Genomic DNA, 12,115 nt, shown 5'->3' with positions numbered 1-12,115 from the left:
GGGAGTGGACCTCTGGATTTCTCAGGCCTGGGTATGAATTCAGTTCTTCCACCAGCTGGATGACCCCAGAAAACTTGTTTAATATGTTGAGTCTCGTCTTCCTCATCTGTAAAATAGGGATAACGATAATATGTACCCTAGAAAGTTGTGAGGATTATTTATTACATGCAAAGCTCTTTAAAACCTTATTTGGCACATAAGTACTCAATAAATTTTATTAGTCATTTTAAATAAATAAAATCCACCTCAGGGCCAGTGTGCTAGGATAATACTTCTTATTCTGTTGATCTGCTCTCAATCCCTGGCCCCTCAAATGAGAATGATTTTTGCTGCAAAGTCAAATGGATTTTTCCCTTATCTTATACTCCACAGATTACTCTAAATTGTGCCACATATTAAATTGGTTCCTATTGAGTCCAGGACTTCTTTTTTTGTTTTTTAATTTTTTTAATGTTTAGTTTTGAGAGAGAGAGAGAGACACACACACACACACACACACACACACACACACACACAGAGTGTGAGTTGGGGAGGGGCAGAGAGAGGGAGACACAGAATCCAAAGCAGGCTCCAGGCTCTGAGTTGTCGGCACAGAGACAGATGAGGGTCTCGAACTCATGAACTGCGAGATCATGACCTGAGCCGAAGTCGGACGCTTAACCGACTGAATCACCCAGGCGCCTTAAGTCCAGAACTTCTTTTTTTTTAATTTTTTTTTTCAACGTTTTTTATTTATTTTTGGGACAGAGAGAGACAGAGCATGAACGGGGGAGGGGCAGAGAGAGAGGGAGACACAGAATCGGAAACAGGCTCCAGGCTCTGAGCCATCAGCCCAGAGCCTGACGCGGGGCTCGAACTCACGGACCGCGAGATCGTGACCTGGCCGAAGTCGGACGCTTAACCGACTGCGCCACCCAGGCGCCCCTAGAACTTCTTAAAGTAACTGTTTTTCCTGGAGTTTCTAATTACCTTTCTTTTCTTATTGACCCAAGAATAATGTGCCTTCCAATCCTCAGGATTATTTAGCATCTCAATTTTACTCTCTATGGCATGGAGCCTACATTTTTTTCCTTCGAGACACTTAGTCTTAACTCCAGGCCAGACTAGTTGCTGCATAGCTGTCATCACGGGACTTCCCTTGACTGCCTTCCTAGGTTAGAGACACTTTTCCCAAGTTACTATATCTTCCTCTTTCTTTTGTTTTTTTCACTCTAGTTTTACTGGCACCCATCTTCCATGTGTTTTAAGCCTAGAGTTATTTTGGTCAACAAGACAAAGATAGAAACTTCTCTCTTGAGATTACACTGGGTAAGGGAACCGAAAGCAAGTAATGATCAAATAAGAATATTTCAGGACATAATACATTCTGGGAATGTATTGTAACGGGATAGAAGATCGGGGAAGGGGTGGGGTGGGGTGGTTAGAACAAGAGGACTGTAGAATATAGAGAAGTCAAAGAAGTAAACATGGACTTGGCCACATGGAGGCCATCGGCAGCCTTGATAAGATCATTTTGAGTCGCATTCAAAAGCTGGACGAGAGAACCAAGATGCAAAAAGGTCAATATACCAAACTAATAAGTGGGAAAGCCAGGATTTCAGATAAGGTCACTTTTCCCCTGTCTGTGACATGTGGTGAACTGGGCTAAGGAGTGTGGATTCGCTGGTGAAAGGTCCCAAGAACAGTGGAGATGCGGCAGGGCAGGGGGTGGGGTGCACTTGTGTGTCAGCTCCCCCTTAAGCCCTTCGTGGCCTTGGACCAGATACCAACATAGGTAGTAGGCAGAGGGACTCAGAACGCCTTGTTCCCAGCCCTTGGGCAGGTTCGGTTATATTCTGTGACTTCTGCCTGGGACAACGGGGCCCAGCAGCCTATTTCCTCTTTCTGCCCCTCTACCCCCACAACTGCTATAAATGTCCAGGTTTGTGGGGCCCTGACGAGGGGGCAGAGCCTTGTCTCTTCCCCTGGAAAAGTCTGGGACCTCTGCTATAGAGGCCGGCTCCTGCCCTGACTGCTGAAGAGTCCTTGGAGAGCCATTTCCTAGGCAACAGTGGTGTTCCCGGGGAATGACCTCAGCTGCATGGGGGTGGACAGGGTACAAAATATTCTTCTAGATGCCCCGCCCCATGGTATCCTGGAGCACTGGGCTGGTCCAGAGACATTTCCATTTGAAATTGTTCTTATTTTGCAGCAGGCTGATGACCTGGTTTTGGCTTGGGTGGTGAGGTGGGAGGCCTTTGAGTTTCTGAGGGGAGTTGCTCCTGGGTAGAAGTGGAGGAGAGGGTGCTAGTTGGGGCCACAGACGAACGATGGGCATTTGGAGGTTTTCTTCATCCATCCTTGAGAAGATTGTGTCATTCGCTCATTCATCCATCCATTCATTCTGCAAACAGTAGCGGGCCTCCTACGTGCTACGTCCTAGGTGCTGACAATACCATGAACGAGAAAGGCAAACAAACCCCTTGCCCCCGTGGAGATTTTTTCCAGGGGTGGGAGAAGAGAGACAACAGACAAACACACCGTGAATTAGAGCAGGGCAGTGTGGTGGAGTATGACCATGAAGGCCTCTCTGAGCTCAGAGCTGAAGGAGCCAGCCCTGGGAAGATCCGGGTGGAAAAGTGTTCCAGGCAGAGGGAGCAGCAAGCATGAAGTTCCTGAGGTGGAAACCAGCTGGGGCATGTTCAAGGAACTGACGAAGACACCTGGGGCAGAGGCGGGCGTGCCGATCCCACAAGAGCTTCGAAAGTCAAGGTCAGGAGTTGAGATTTGGTTCTAAGTTTAATAGGATGCCAGTGGAGTGTTTTAAGCAAGGGTGTGACGTGATCTGATTTGTCTTTGTACGTGATGAGCCCAGCTGCTGGCGGCTCATCCTAATCCGTCTGGCGAGTGGGTTGCAGGGGGAGATAAAGTGACAGTGGGAGACCTGTTAGGCACTGCCTGTCATTAGGGATGAGACAGTGGGGTTGGAGATGAGGCAACGCAGCCTGGGGGTCACATATTTTCACTGTATCTAAGCAGGTGGGGACGGGTTACAGAGGGTGATCTAGGGTCCCGGGAGGGAAAGCAGGTCCTAGGCTGCAGATGGGCCGGAGCAAGAGGCCACTCCGTCTGCCCTGTGTGATAAAGGGGCAGTGGTCCTCCTGGGCTTGCCAGTGAGTGCCGTTCCTGTGCACATGGTCGTGGGTTGCCGTCCCAGCCCGACCACAGCACCGGGACCTTGTACAAGGTCTCTAGAACTTAACCTCTGGGCTTCTGTTTCTTCACCTGTAAATGGGGTAATAAAGCTTCTTACGTCATCATCGGGTGGGTGTGAGGAGGAGGTGAGCTAAGGCGGCGGAAGCCCTTAGCAGAGTGCAGGATCCATTTCAAAGACCCAGTAAAGGATACCTGTTGCTGTTATTCATCCACTTCGGGGTCCTGGCTGTTCAGACCCAGGATGGAGCTGACCTTCCACATATCTCAGATAGATTTAGTGACACCCTATGTCTCAGCTCAGGCTGCCAAAACCAAATGCCACAGACTATGCAGCTGCCCTAAGAGAAATTTGTTTCTCACAGTTCTGGAGGCTGGAAGTCCAAGATCAAGGTGCCGGCTGATTCACTTTCTAGTACAGACTCTCTTCCTGGCTCGAACACTCCTGGCTTCTCACTGGGTCCTACCTGGCAGAGAGCGAGCTCTGGCCTCTCTTTTCTCATAAGGACACCAATCCTACTGGATCAGGACCCCACCCTTATGACCTCATTTAACCCTAATTACCTCCTAAAGACCCCTTGTCTCCAGGACAGTCATATTGGGGGTTAGGAGAGCTAACTGATGATACTCTCCATCAGTATTTGAATTTTTAGGGGATACAATTCAGTCCATAGCACCCCACATTTTCTTTATTAGAACTCATGTTTTCTTGTACTTAAAATTGGAGCTCCCACAATTAGTCGTATAGTTTTGATAATTCATATAAAAGTTTCCAGATGTCTTTGTAGCTCTTCAGCGTTGGATGTCCTGAGTCAGCAGGGAGATGCCTTGGTTTCTGTCAAGTACTTCATATAAATGTTAACACTCAATCACTTACACAACTGGTGTGGGCTAATTTGGGATTAGAGGAATCCAAAAGGAGAGGTGTCTAGAACAGTGACTTCCCTCAGGTCCTGACAGTCAAGGTGGGCAGACTGTATTGTCTAGAGTGATGCTCAATACGGCTGGACCAGGGTTCCAGGAGGAGAGCAGTGGGGAGGTCTGCGTGTAGGAGCTGGTTCCTGGAAGCTGACTGGGCTTCTGAGAGGCTGAGAGCAGAGTGAAGGGCATTTCGAGGAGGGGAGAACAGCACAGCAGAGGCACATAGCTGGAAACAGGCTGGGCAAGGACTTGATGATAAGGGTGCAAGCCCCGAGGACGAGGAGAAGTGGGCTGAAAGAAGGAAGGACGTAGGAGAAGCCATCAGATTTGACTGGGGAACGGGAGCCTTGGGGGAGGGACAAGACAAGATCCTGGGGACTTGAAGACGTGGGGGCAGGGCCGACATCTTTGGAAGGAGATGGGGCTCATTAGAAGGAAGAGGTGTCTTGAGGGCCAAGCTGTATTTGAGCAGAGTAGGCAGGTCTATATGGCCCTGGGTCCCCCGGGAAATGGCCACAGAGGTGCAGACCCCCTGCCAGGGTGGGGCCACTCTGCCAGGTGGTGGTCACTTACAGCCAAGTCCCAAGAGAATCAGGAGGGAGGTTCAGACTTAACCTTAGAGCCCCTGTTCTAGTTAAGGGTTTAGTTAAAGCTTTGCAGGGGCTCTACAGTGTCTGGGAGGGGAGGGACGGTGTCCTCCTTTCACTTATCCATCAAATATTTATTGTAGGTCTGTGCGTACAGGCACTGGGGATACAGTGTAAAGACACACAGACCCTACCCTCTGGAGGGGGTGTTAAAGGATTATGGATAATTAATTACAGTTGTGGTTGGGGTTACTGAGGCGACCCTGGGGGACTGAGAGAGCTCTAACAGGGCACTGGACCTAATGAGGGGCATCAGGAGCCCTCCCTTCTGGGCTCACCAATTTCTAGGGAGCTTCCCCTGTTTATTTCCACATCCACTGGCCACCCTCTCGCCTTTTGCCTGCAGCCCTGGGTGCTGGGAGGTGTGCGACCGTGGGCAGGCTGCAGAGAGGGGATGCTGGGGAGACCTCCGACACGGGAAGTGTTCAGATCCAAGCCTGGGGGGCACATGCGCAGGCGCTCCTGGCCACACGGAGCTGTCCCCAGCAAGAGCCCTGACGCATTCAGCAGTCACAAGCTAATGAGTGTGCTGGTAGAACCCATGCCGGTCCTTGGTGCAATGTCCCCTCCGTAATTGGGTCTGCACGCCCAGGCTGCCAGCCCTCATTACCAGAGGGCTGTGGTGGGAAGGGAAAGGGGCTGGCTGGTTAATTAGAGAGCCCTGGTGCTTCTGATTGCTTAGGCGCTGAGTCAGCCCGCTTTCGGTTTGATGGAGAGTCTTCACCAACCATGGCGGAGCGGGGGCGGACAGGGCTGCGGGAGAACCCACCTGAGCCCAGGACGGCGTTGTCACTGTGCAGGGGAAGCAGTCACGGTTTGTCTGGTCTCGGCCAAAATGCGGACCCAGAGGGGCTTGCGCATGAAACAGAGGTCTCTGTAATGTGTTCTCTGAGTCCATGTGAAAGAGGGACTCTTTCTACTTTGCTTCAAGCCCTTAGGGACAGTCCAGTTTCTTGGGGGTCAGGCATCCTGCACAGGATAGGGAAGCCCGGCAGGAAGGGGCCACGCCCTGAACCCCATTCCTGCCCCCCCCCGCCCCTGCTCAGGGCCCTGAGGAGGTGTGTCCTTCGGGGGAGCTGGCAGTGACCCCCACCCCCTGCACTAGTCCCCATGACCTCATCCAACCCTGATCACCTCCCAAAGGGCCCCCTCCAGACACCATCACCGTGGGGGTTAGGACGGTGATGCATGAATTTTGAGGGGGCACATTCAGCCCCTGGTACCTGCTGAACAGAAACCCTGGGGGGTGGGGGCACTGACCTGTGTGTAACAAGGGCTCCAGGGGATGCTCATTCTCTTTGGGTTTGAAAACCTCTGCTCTAAGGTCCCAGCCCCAGGCCCGGCCCAGGACCTCTGCCTGTCTCCCTCTCCTTGCCCTCCCCCACACCTCCCAGTCCCCACATCCCCCCACACCTCCCCCCCATACCTCCTCACCCACACACCACACGCCCCAGCTCAGGGTCTCCCGCACCCTCCCTCAGGCCATCCTCGCTCTCGCAAACCGTGGGCCCCAAGGCCGTGTCTTTCTCACTTTGTGACATCCTTTAGGGTTTATAAAGCTGTTTCGCAAACCTTTTTGAGCCTCAGGACAAAGCCGTAAGGAGAGCAGGGGGCTTCGTCTGAGGTCATGCGGCCCAGTTGGGTGACCCAGCCAGGCAGTGGGGAGCTGGGTTCCCCGGGGGGTGTTCGCTGCACCGTGCTTTGCCGCTCCTTCATTTCTTCAGACCAAAGCAGCCACATCGTCTCCCTTCCTTGGAGAAGCAGGGCTATCTTTGTAGCGAACACAGAAGAAGAAACATACTCAGTGGTTAAATATCAGAAACTTTCTCTGAAATCAGGAATAAAACAAGTGCTGTGTATCTTTATCCAACATTGTGCTAGAAGCCTGGCCAGTGCAATCAGGCAAGGGAAGAAACGTATGGTACAAGGACTGGAAAAGAATAGCTAAAACCGTCATTATCTCTGAATAACATGATTATGCAACTAGAAAAATCTGAAAGAATCTAAATACAAATGGTTACGGGGCGCCTGGGTGGCTCAGTTGGTTAAGCGTCCAACTTCAGCTCAGGTCATGATCTCATGGTTCACGGGTTCGAGTCCCGCGTCGGGCTCTGTGCAGACAGTTCAGGGCCTGGAGCCTGCTTCGGATTCTGTCTCCCTCTCTCTCTGCCCCTCCCCTGCTCATGCTCTGTCTCTCTCTCTCTCTCTCTCCCTCTCAAAAATAAATGAAATTTTAAAAAGTAAATAAATACAAATGGTTACAATTAGTAGGTGAATTTATTAGCAAGGCTATTGCATACAAGTTTAATATACATGTAAAAAAATCAGTATTTCCATACATCTGAGGCAAAAATGAGAGAAAATACAAAGTCCAATTTATGACAATAGACGCTGAGATGCAAGAGGGAAAAGAATGGTCTTTTGAATGAATGATGCAAAGCTATTGGGATATGCATATGGAAAAAAATGTATCTTGACTTTTACCTCATAGTAGGCACAAAAGTCAATTCTAGATTGAATATAGATTTAAATGTAAAGGGTAAAATTACAAATACTTGGGAGGAGGGGCGCCCGGGTGGCTCAGTCACTTCAGTGTCGGACTTCAGCTTAGGTCGTGATCTCACGGTTTGTGAGTTCGAGCCCCACGTCGGGCTCTGTGCTGAGAGCGATCCTGCTTTGGCTCCCCTGTCCCGCTCTCTCTCTGCCCCTCCCCTGCTTTCTCTCTCTCTCTCAAAAATAAAATAAAAATATTAAAAATAAACGCTTTGGAGGAAAGATAGGCAAAAAAGGATACAGGGGAAGTCGCTTAAAGTCAAAGAGGGGGTGCCTGTGTTAGCATGGAAGATGCCTGTGGGGACCCTGCGTACACCCGGATGGCCCTGTCTGGGGGCCGCCCTCCCACCTGGACTCTGCCCGGTGCCAGCAGTGTGGCTGGCTGGCTGCCCCGACCACCACTGGGGGAAACACCTTTTTGAGCCACTTCCCCAGGACCTTCAGGGGCAGCCTGAATGCTCTCAGGATGTTCCCAGGGCAAAAGCTAAATACCTGCGGCTGAGCTGGGCCCACCTCGGCCAAGGGCCCGTGCGAGCAAGAGAAGAGCGGTCCTCTCGGGGACCCTCCCCTCTTTTGGAGCCAGCTCAGCGCCCTAGGCCTGTCCTTGCGAATGAAAATGGACTTGCATGAAGCGCTGCCTCTCTGCAGAACTCTGTCCCTCATTCATCCTGCCGTGTGTCTTGGGTTGGCGGTACCTGCGATGAACGAGGCAGGAGGCAGCCTGCCCCTTGTGAGCCCTGCTGGTAACACTGAGCATCAGTACTTGCCTCACTTTCCCGTGCCGGACACGGTTCTGAGGGCTTTTCACGCATTAGCTTATTCAGTCCTCCTAACAACCCTGTGGGGCAGCACTGTTATCGTCACCCTTTTACAGGTGGGGAAACTGAGGCACTGAGCGGTTAAACCCTGCCCAGGGTCAGGGCAGGGTCTAACTAGCTGAGAGCTAGTTAGATGCGGAGACAGGATTTGAAACCAAGCAGGCTGGTTCTGAGCATCCTGGCTGTGAACTGCGGTCCTACATCTCCTCCGTGGAGTGTATGACCTGGACAGGTGAGATGGATGGGAACGACTAAATACAATAATTTCAGAAAGCTGCAGGCAGAAACGGAGAGCGCAGAGGGAGGGAGTAAGAAGGAGCGACTTTGTTTTGGATGCACAGCGTGGGCCTCTATGAGATGACATTTGCACTGGGACCATGACGAGAAATTGAAGTCGGATCTAAAGAAAGTGTCCCAGGCCAAGAGGGTGCGGGGACGAGGTGCTGTGGGAGGAAGTGCAGGGCACAAGTGAGAAACGGAAGGAAAAAGGCCAGGGATCTGGGGAGGCAGAGGGCCTCACAAATGACCCTTCAAATCTCTAGTCTGGCCCTCGTTGGGCCCACATAGTGGGGGGCTGCCCCCCCCCGGTCCTTGAATTAACTTGAGTCCCTCAAAATAGGGGGCAATTAAAAAACATGTTTTTTAATTTGTGGTAGAATGTACGTAACATAAAATTGATGATTTTAACAGGTTTTTTAAAAATGTTTATTTAGAAAGAGAGAGAGAGAGCACACACACGTGCCAGTGGGGGAGGGGCAGAGAGAGGCGGGGAGAGAGAGAATCCCAGGCAGGCTCCTTGCTGTCAGCTCACAGAGCCCAATGTGGAGCTCGAACTCACAAACCATGAGATCATGACCTGAGATGAAATCAAGAGTTGGATGCTTACCCAGCTGAGCTACCCAAGCACCCTAATTTTAATCGTTTTTTTAAAAATGTTTATTTATTTTGAGAGAGAGTGCGTGAGCAGGGAAGGGGCAGAGAGAGAGAGAGAGAGAGGGAGGGAGGAAGGGAGGGAGGGAGAGAATTCCAAACAGGCTCCACGGGCAACACAGAGCTTGACCTGAGGCTTAATCAGATGACCACGAGATCAGGACCTGAGCTGATATCAAGAGTCAGGTGTTTAACCGACTGAGCCACTCAGGGGCCCCTAACCCTTTTTAAGTGTATGGTTCAGGGGCGTTAAGTACATTCACATTGTTGTCCTACCATCACCGCCACTATCTCCAGAACTTTCTCATCTTGAAAAACTGAAAGTCTGTACCATTAATCACTAACTCCTATGCCCCCCCCCCCCACCCCTCTGCCCTGTCCCTGGCATCCACCAACCTACTTTCTGTCTCTATGAGTTTGGCTACTCTAGGTACCTCGTGTAAGCGGAATCGTACAGTGCGTGTCTTTTTCTGACTGGCTTCTTTCGCTGAGCATACTGTCTTCAAAGTCCATGCATGTGGTAGCATGTGTAAGAATTTCCTGCCTTTCTGGGGTGCCTTGGGGGCTCAATTGGTTAAATGTCTGACTGTTGATTTCAGCTCAGGTCATGATCTCATGGTTTGTGCGATGGAGCCCCATGTTGGACTCCATGCTGATCATGGAACCTGTTTAAGATTCTCTCTCTCTCTCTCTCTCTCTCTCTTTCTCTCTCTCTCTCCCTCTCTGATCCTCCCCCACTTGCATTCATGTACATGCACATGCTCTCTCCCTCCCCCCCCGCCAAAAAAAAGAATTTCCTGCCATTTTAAGATCAAATAATATTCTGCCATGTGCACGTAACCCATTTTGTTGATCCGTTAGGTCGACGGACACGTGGGTTGCTTCCGCATTGTGGCTGTTGTTAATAGTGCTGCTATGAATATGGGTGTGCGACTCTCTCTTCGAGGCTTTGCTTTCAGTTCTTTCCAGAAGTGGAATTGCTGGATCACGTGATAGTTCTATGTTCGATTTCCTGAGGAGCTGGCAAACCGTTCTCCATGGTGGCTGCACCATTTTCGCAAATCCCACCAGAGGTGCGTGAGGTTTAGGAGGGGGCGGTTTTTCGCAGAGCCTGCCTCCCGTGTGGACTCCCAGTGAAGGTCGTCCACGTCCACGTGTCCCCGTCCCCGACTCCCTTTCCAAACCCAGCCCCCAGCGGCTCCGTCCCGCGGTGCGGCCACAAAAGCAGCAACCGTTTCATTCCATCCGAGCTGCCTCCAGACTGGCCTCCCCGTGTCCTCTCTCCTCCTCGACCCAGTTCAGATGTGGAAGACGTGCGTTTGTGTGCCTCATTACAAAGATGGATTTTTTCATTCAACTACTCATGTTTCCTAAATTCCCGGGGAAAGTCACTTCATTCGTCTGCCCCGCGGGCCTGCTCTGGCTGCCGATGCGTCACCCAGGCTGCTTGGCAGGAATCGACTTGGCTGCCGTTGCCAAGATCGGAGGATTGGACCAGACACCACGCAGCATCTTGGAACATCTGCCTTGCTCCGCAATCTAAGGAACAGAATATCTCCATTAAGGCACACTTCTCTCTGGCCGTCCTGGAGGCTGCGCCACGACTTTTCTTCCCCAAGCCTAGCTCCTTCCTTGCCGTTTTGTGCAGTTCAGAGCCCATCCTGTTCACCCTGTCTTGCCACTGACCTTCAGGGTCGTCAGGACAAAGGCAGCAGAAGAGCTGCCGAGCGAGAGAGCGAGCGAGGGTGGCCCCTGGGAACCACGCAGCCTCCTGACGTCAAAGCCCAGAGCTTCCCAGAGAGACACCGGGGTTATGGCCATTGGGTGCCTTCCTGCAGCCCTCCGGAGACTCTCCCACTTAGTCTACCTTCCTGCCGAGCCCCGCTCACCGCCGGCGACAGATAGTGCAGCACCCAGAGAAGCGTGTAGGCAGAGGTGTGGGGTGATCAGGAGCACAGGGCCCCGGGAGAGGCTGCCGAGTGCAGTGGGTTCTCAGCCAGGCCTAGACCTGGGAGGGTGGGCACTGAGGAGCCGGGGAGCTCTGCAGGGGCAGGGTGAGAGGAAGAGCTGGGGCTGGTGGCTGTAGCTGGTGGGGGGCGGTGGGTCAGGGGAGGGTGGTGGAGGAAGGAGGAAGAGGGGGGAGGGAAAGAACGGGGCCAGGCTGCTGAGGATCTTGTAGGCAGCAAAGCCATCAAAGTGTGCACAGCAGGGGATGACACCCAGGCAGGTCTTTGGGGATGACATCCAGGGGCAGATTTGGAGGAGGGAAGATGTAGTGGGTTGGAGAGCCTGCTGGATGCTGCATTACTCAAGTAGCAATAGCAAGGGCCTGAATTCAGAGAGGGACAACCAGGATGGAGACTTGAAAGACAGTTAATGAATTACAAATAACAAAAGCTGCCAGTGATTGAGAGCTGGCTTAATTACCAGCCACCCTGGGAGGTCATGATCCCCACCCTGCAGGTGAGGAAACAAGTGTGTGGAGGTTAGTCCCTTGCCTGGCCACATGAGGGTCAGTGGCAGGGTCTGATGGCCTTGCCCCATGTGCTGTGCCTGTGCTCAGGTAGCCTGCCGTGCAGGGTGTGGCTGGGGCGGCAGCAGGCATGGGGACGGGCCGGGGGGCTTGTTGATGCAGAGGGGACTGAGGTCACTTGGGGAAGCCATGGGGACCTCGTGGTCTGTGGGCAGGATCCCGGGCCGTGGATCTGAAGAGGGTCCCTGGAGGGAGATGGGCAGTCCAGAGGTGGATGTCGGGGGTGGGAAGTGGGGGGCAACCAAATTCGTATGGGAGAAAGTGAAGGCCTGGGTTGAGAAGACGTGCGCGGCGGGAGGGTAGGGGGGGCGGCTGTATTCTCCCCCTGAACCTGCCTAAATGACCTTCTGGAGACATTTCTGCAACTTCTTGTTCCTACGTGGGTGTCATGCTTGTGAAATGTCAGGGCCTGTCTATACAGCAAGTGAACCAGGGTCACTGGGCACCTGCTACATACAGTCAGGTCACCCAGGAGTGAGCGGACTTACACTGAGAAGGATTGATCCATATAAATGGCAGGG

General features: G+C 52.3%; 1 protein-coding gene across 1 annotated transcript in view; it reads left to right on the top strand.

Annotated features, from left to right (window-relative positions):
- RPH3AL (rabphilin 3A like (without C2 domains)) overlaps positions 1–12,115 on the top strand; it is a 135,721-nt gene that overhangs the window by 51,836 nt on the left and 71,770 nt on the right.

The sequence above is a fragment of the Panthera leo genome, chromosome E1 (assembly GCF_018350215.1).
Source record: "Panthera leo isolate Ple1 chromosome E1, P.leo_Ple1_pat1.1, whole genome shotgun sequence".
Taxonomy (NCBI): domain Eukaryota; kingdom Metazoa; phylum Chordata; class Mammalia; order Carnivora; family Felidae; genus Panthera; species Panthera leo.
This window is presented reverse-complemented; position numbering and strand designations above follow the sequence as displayed.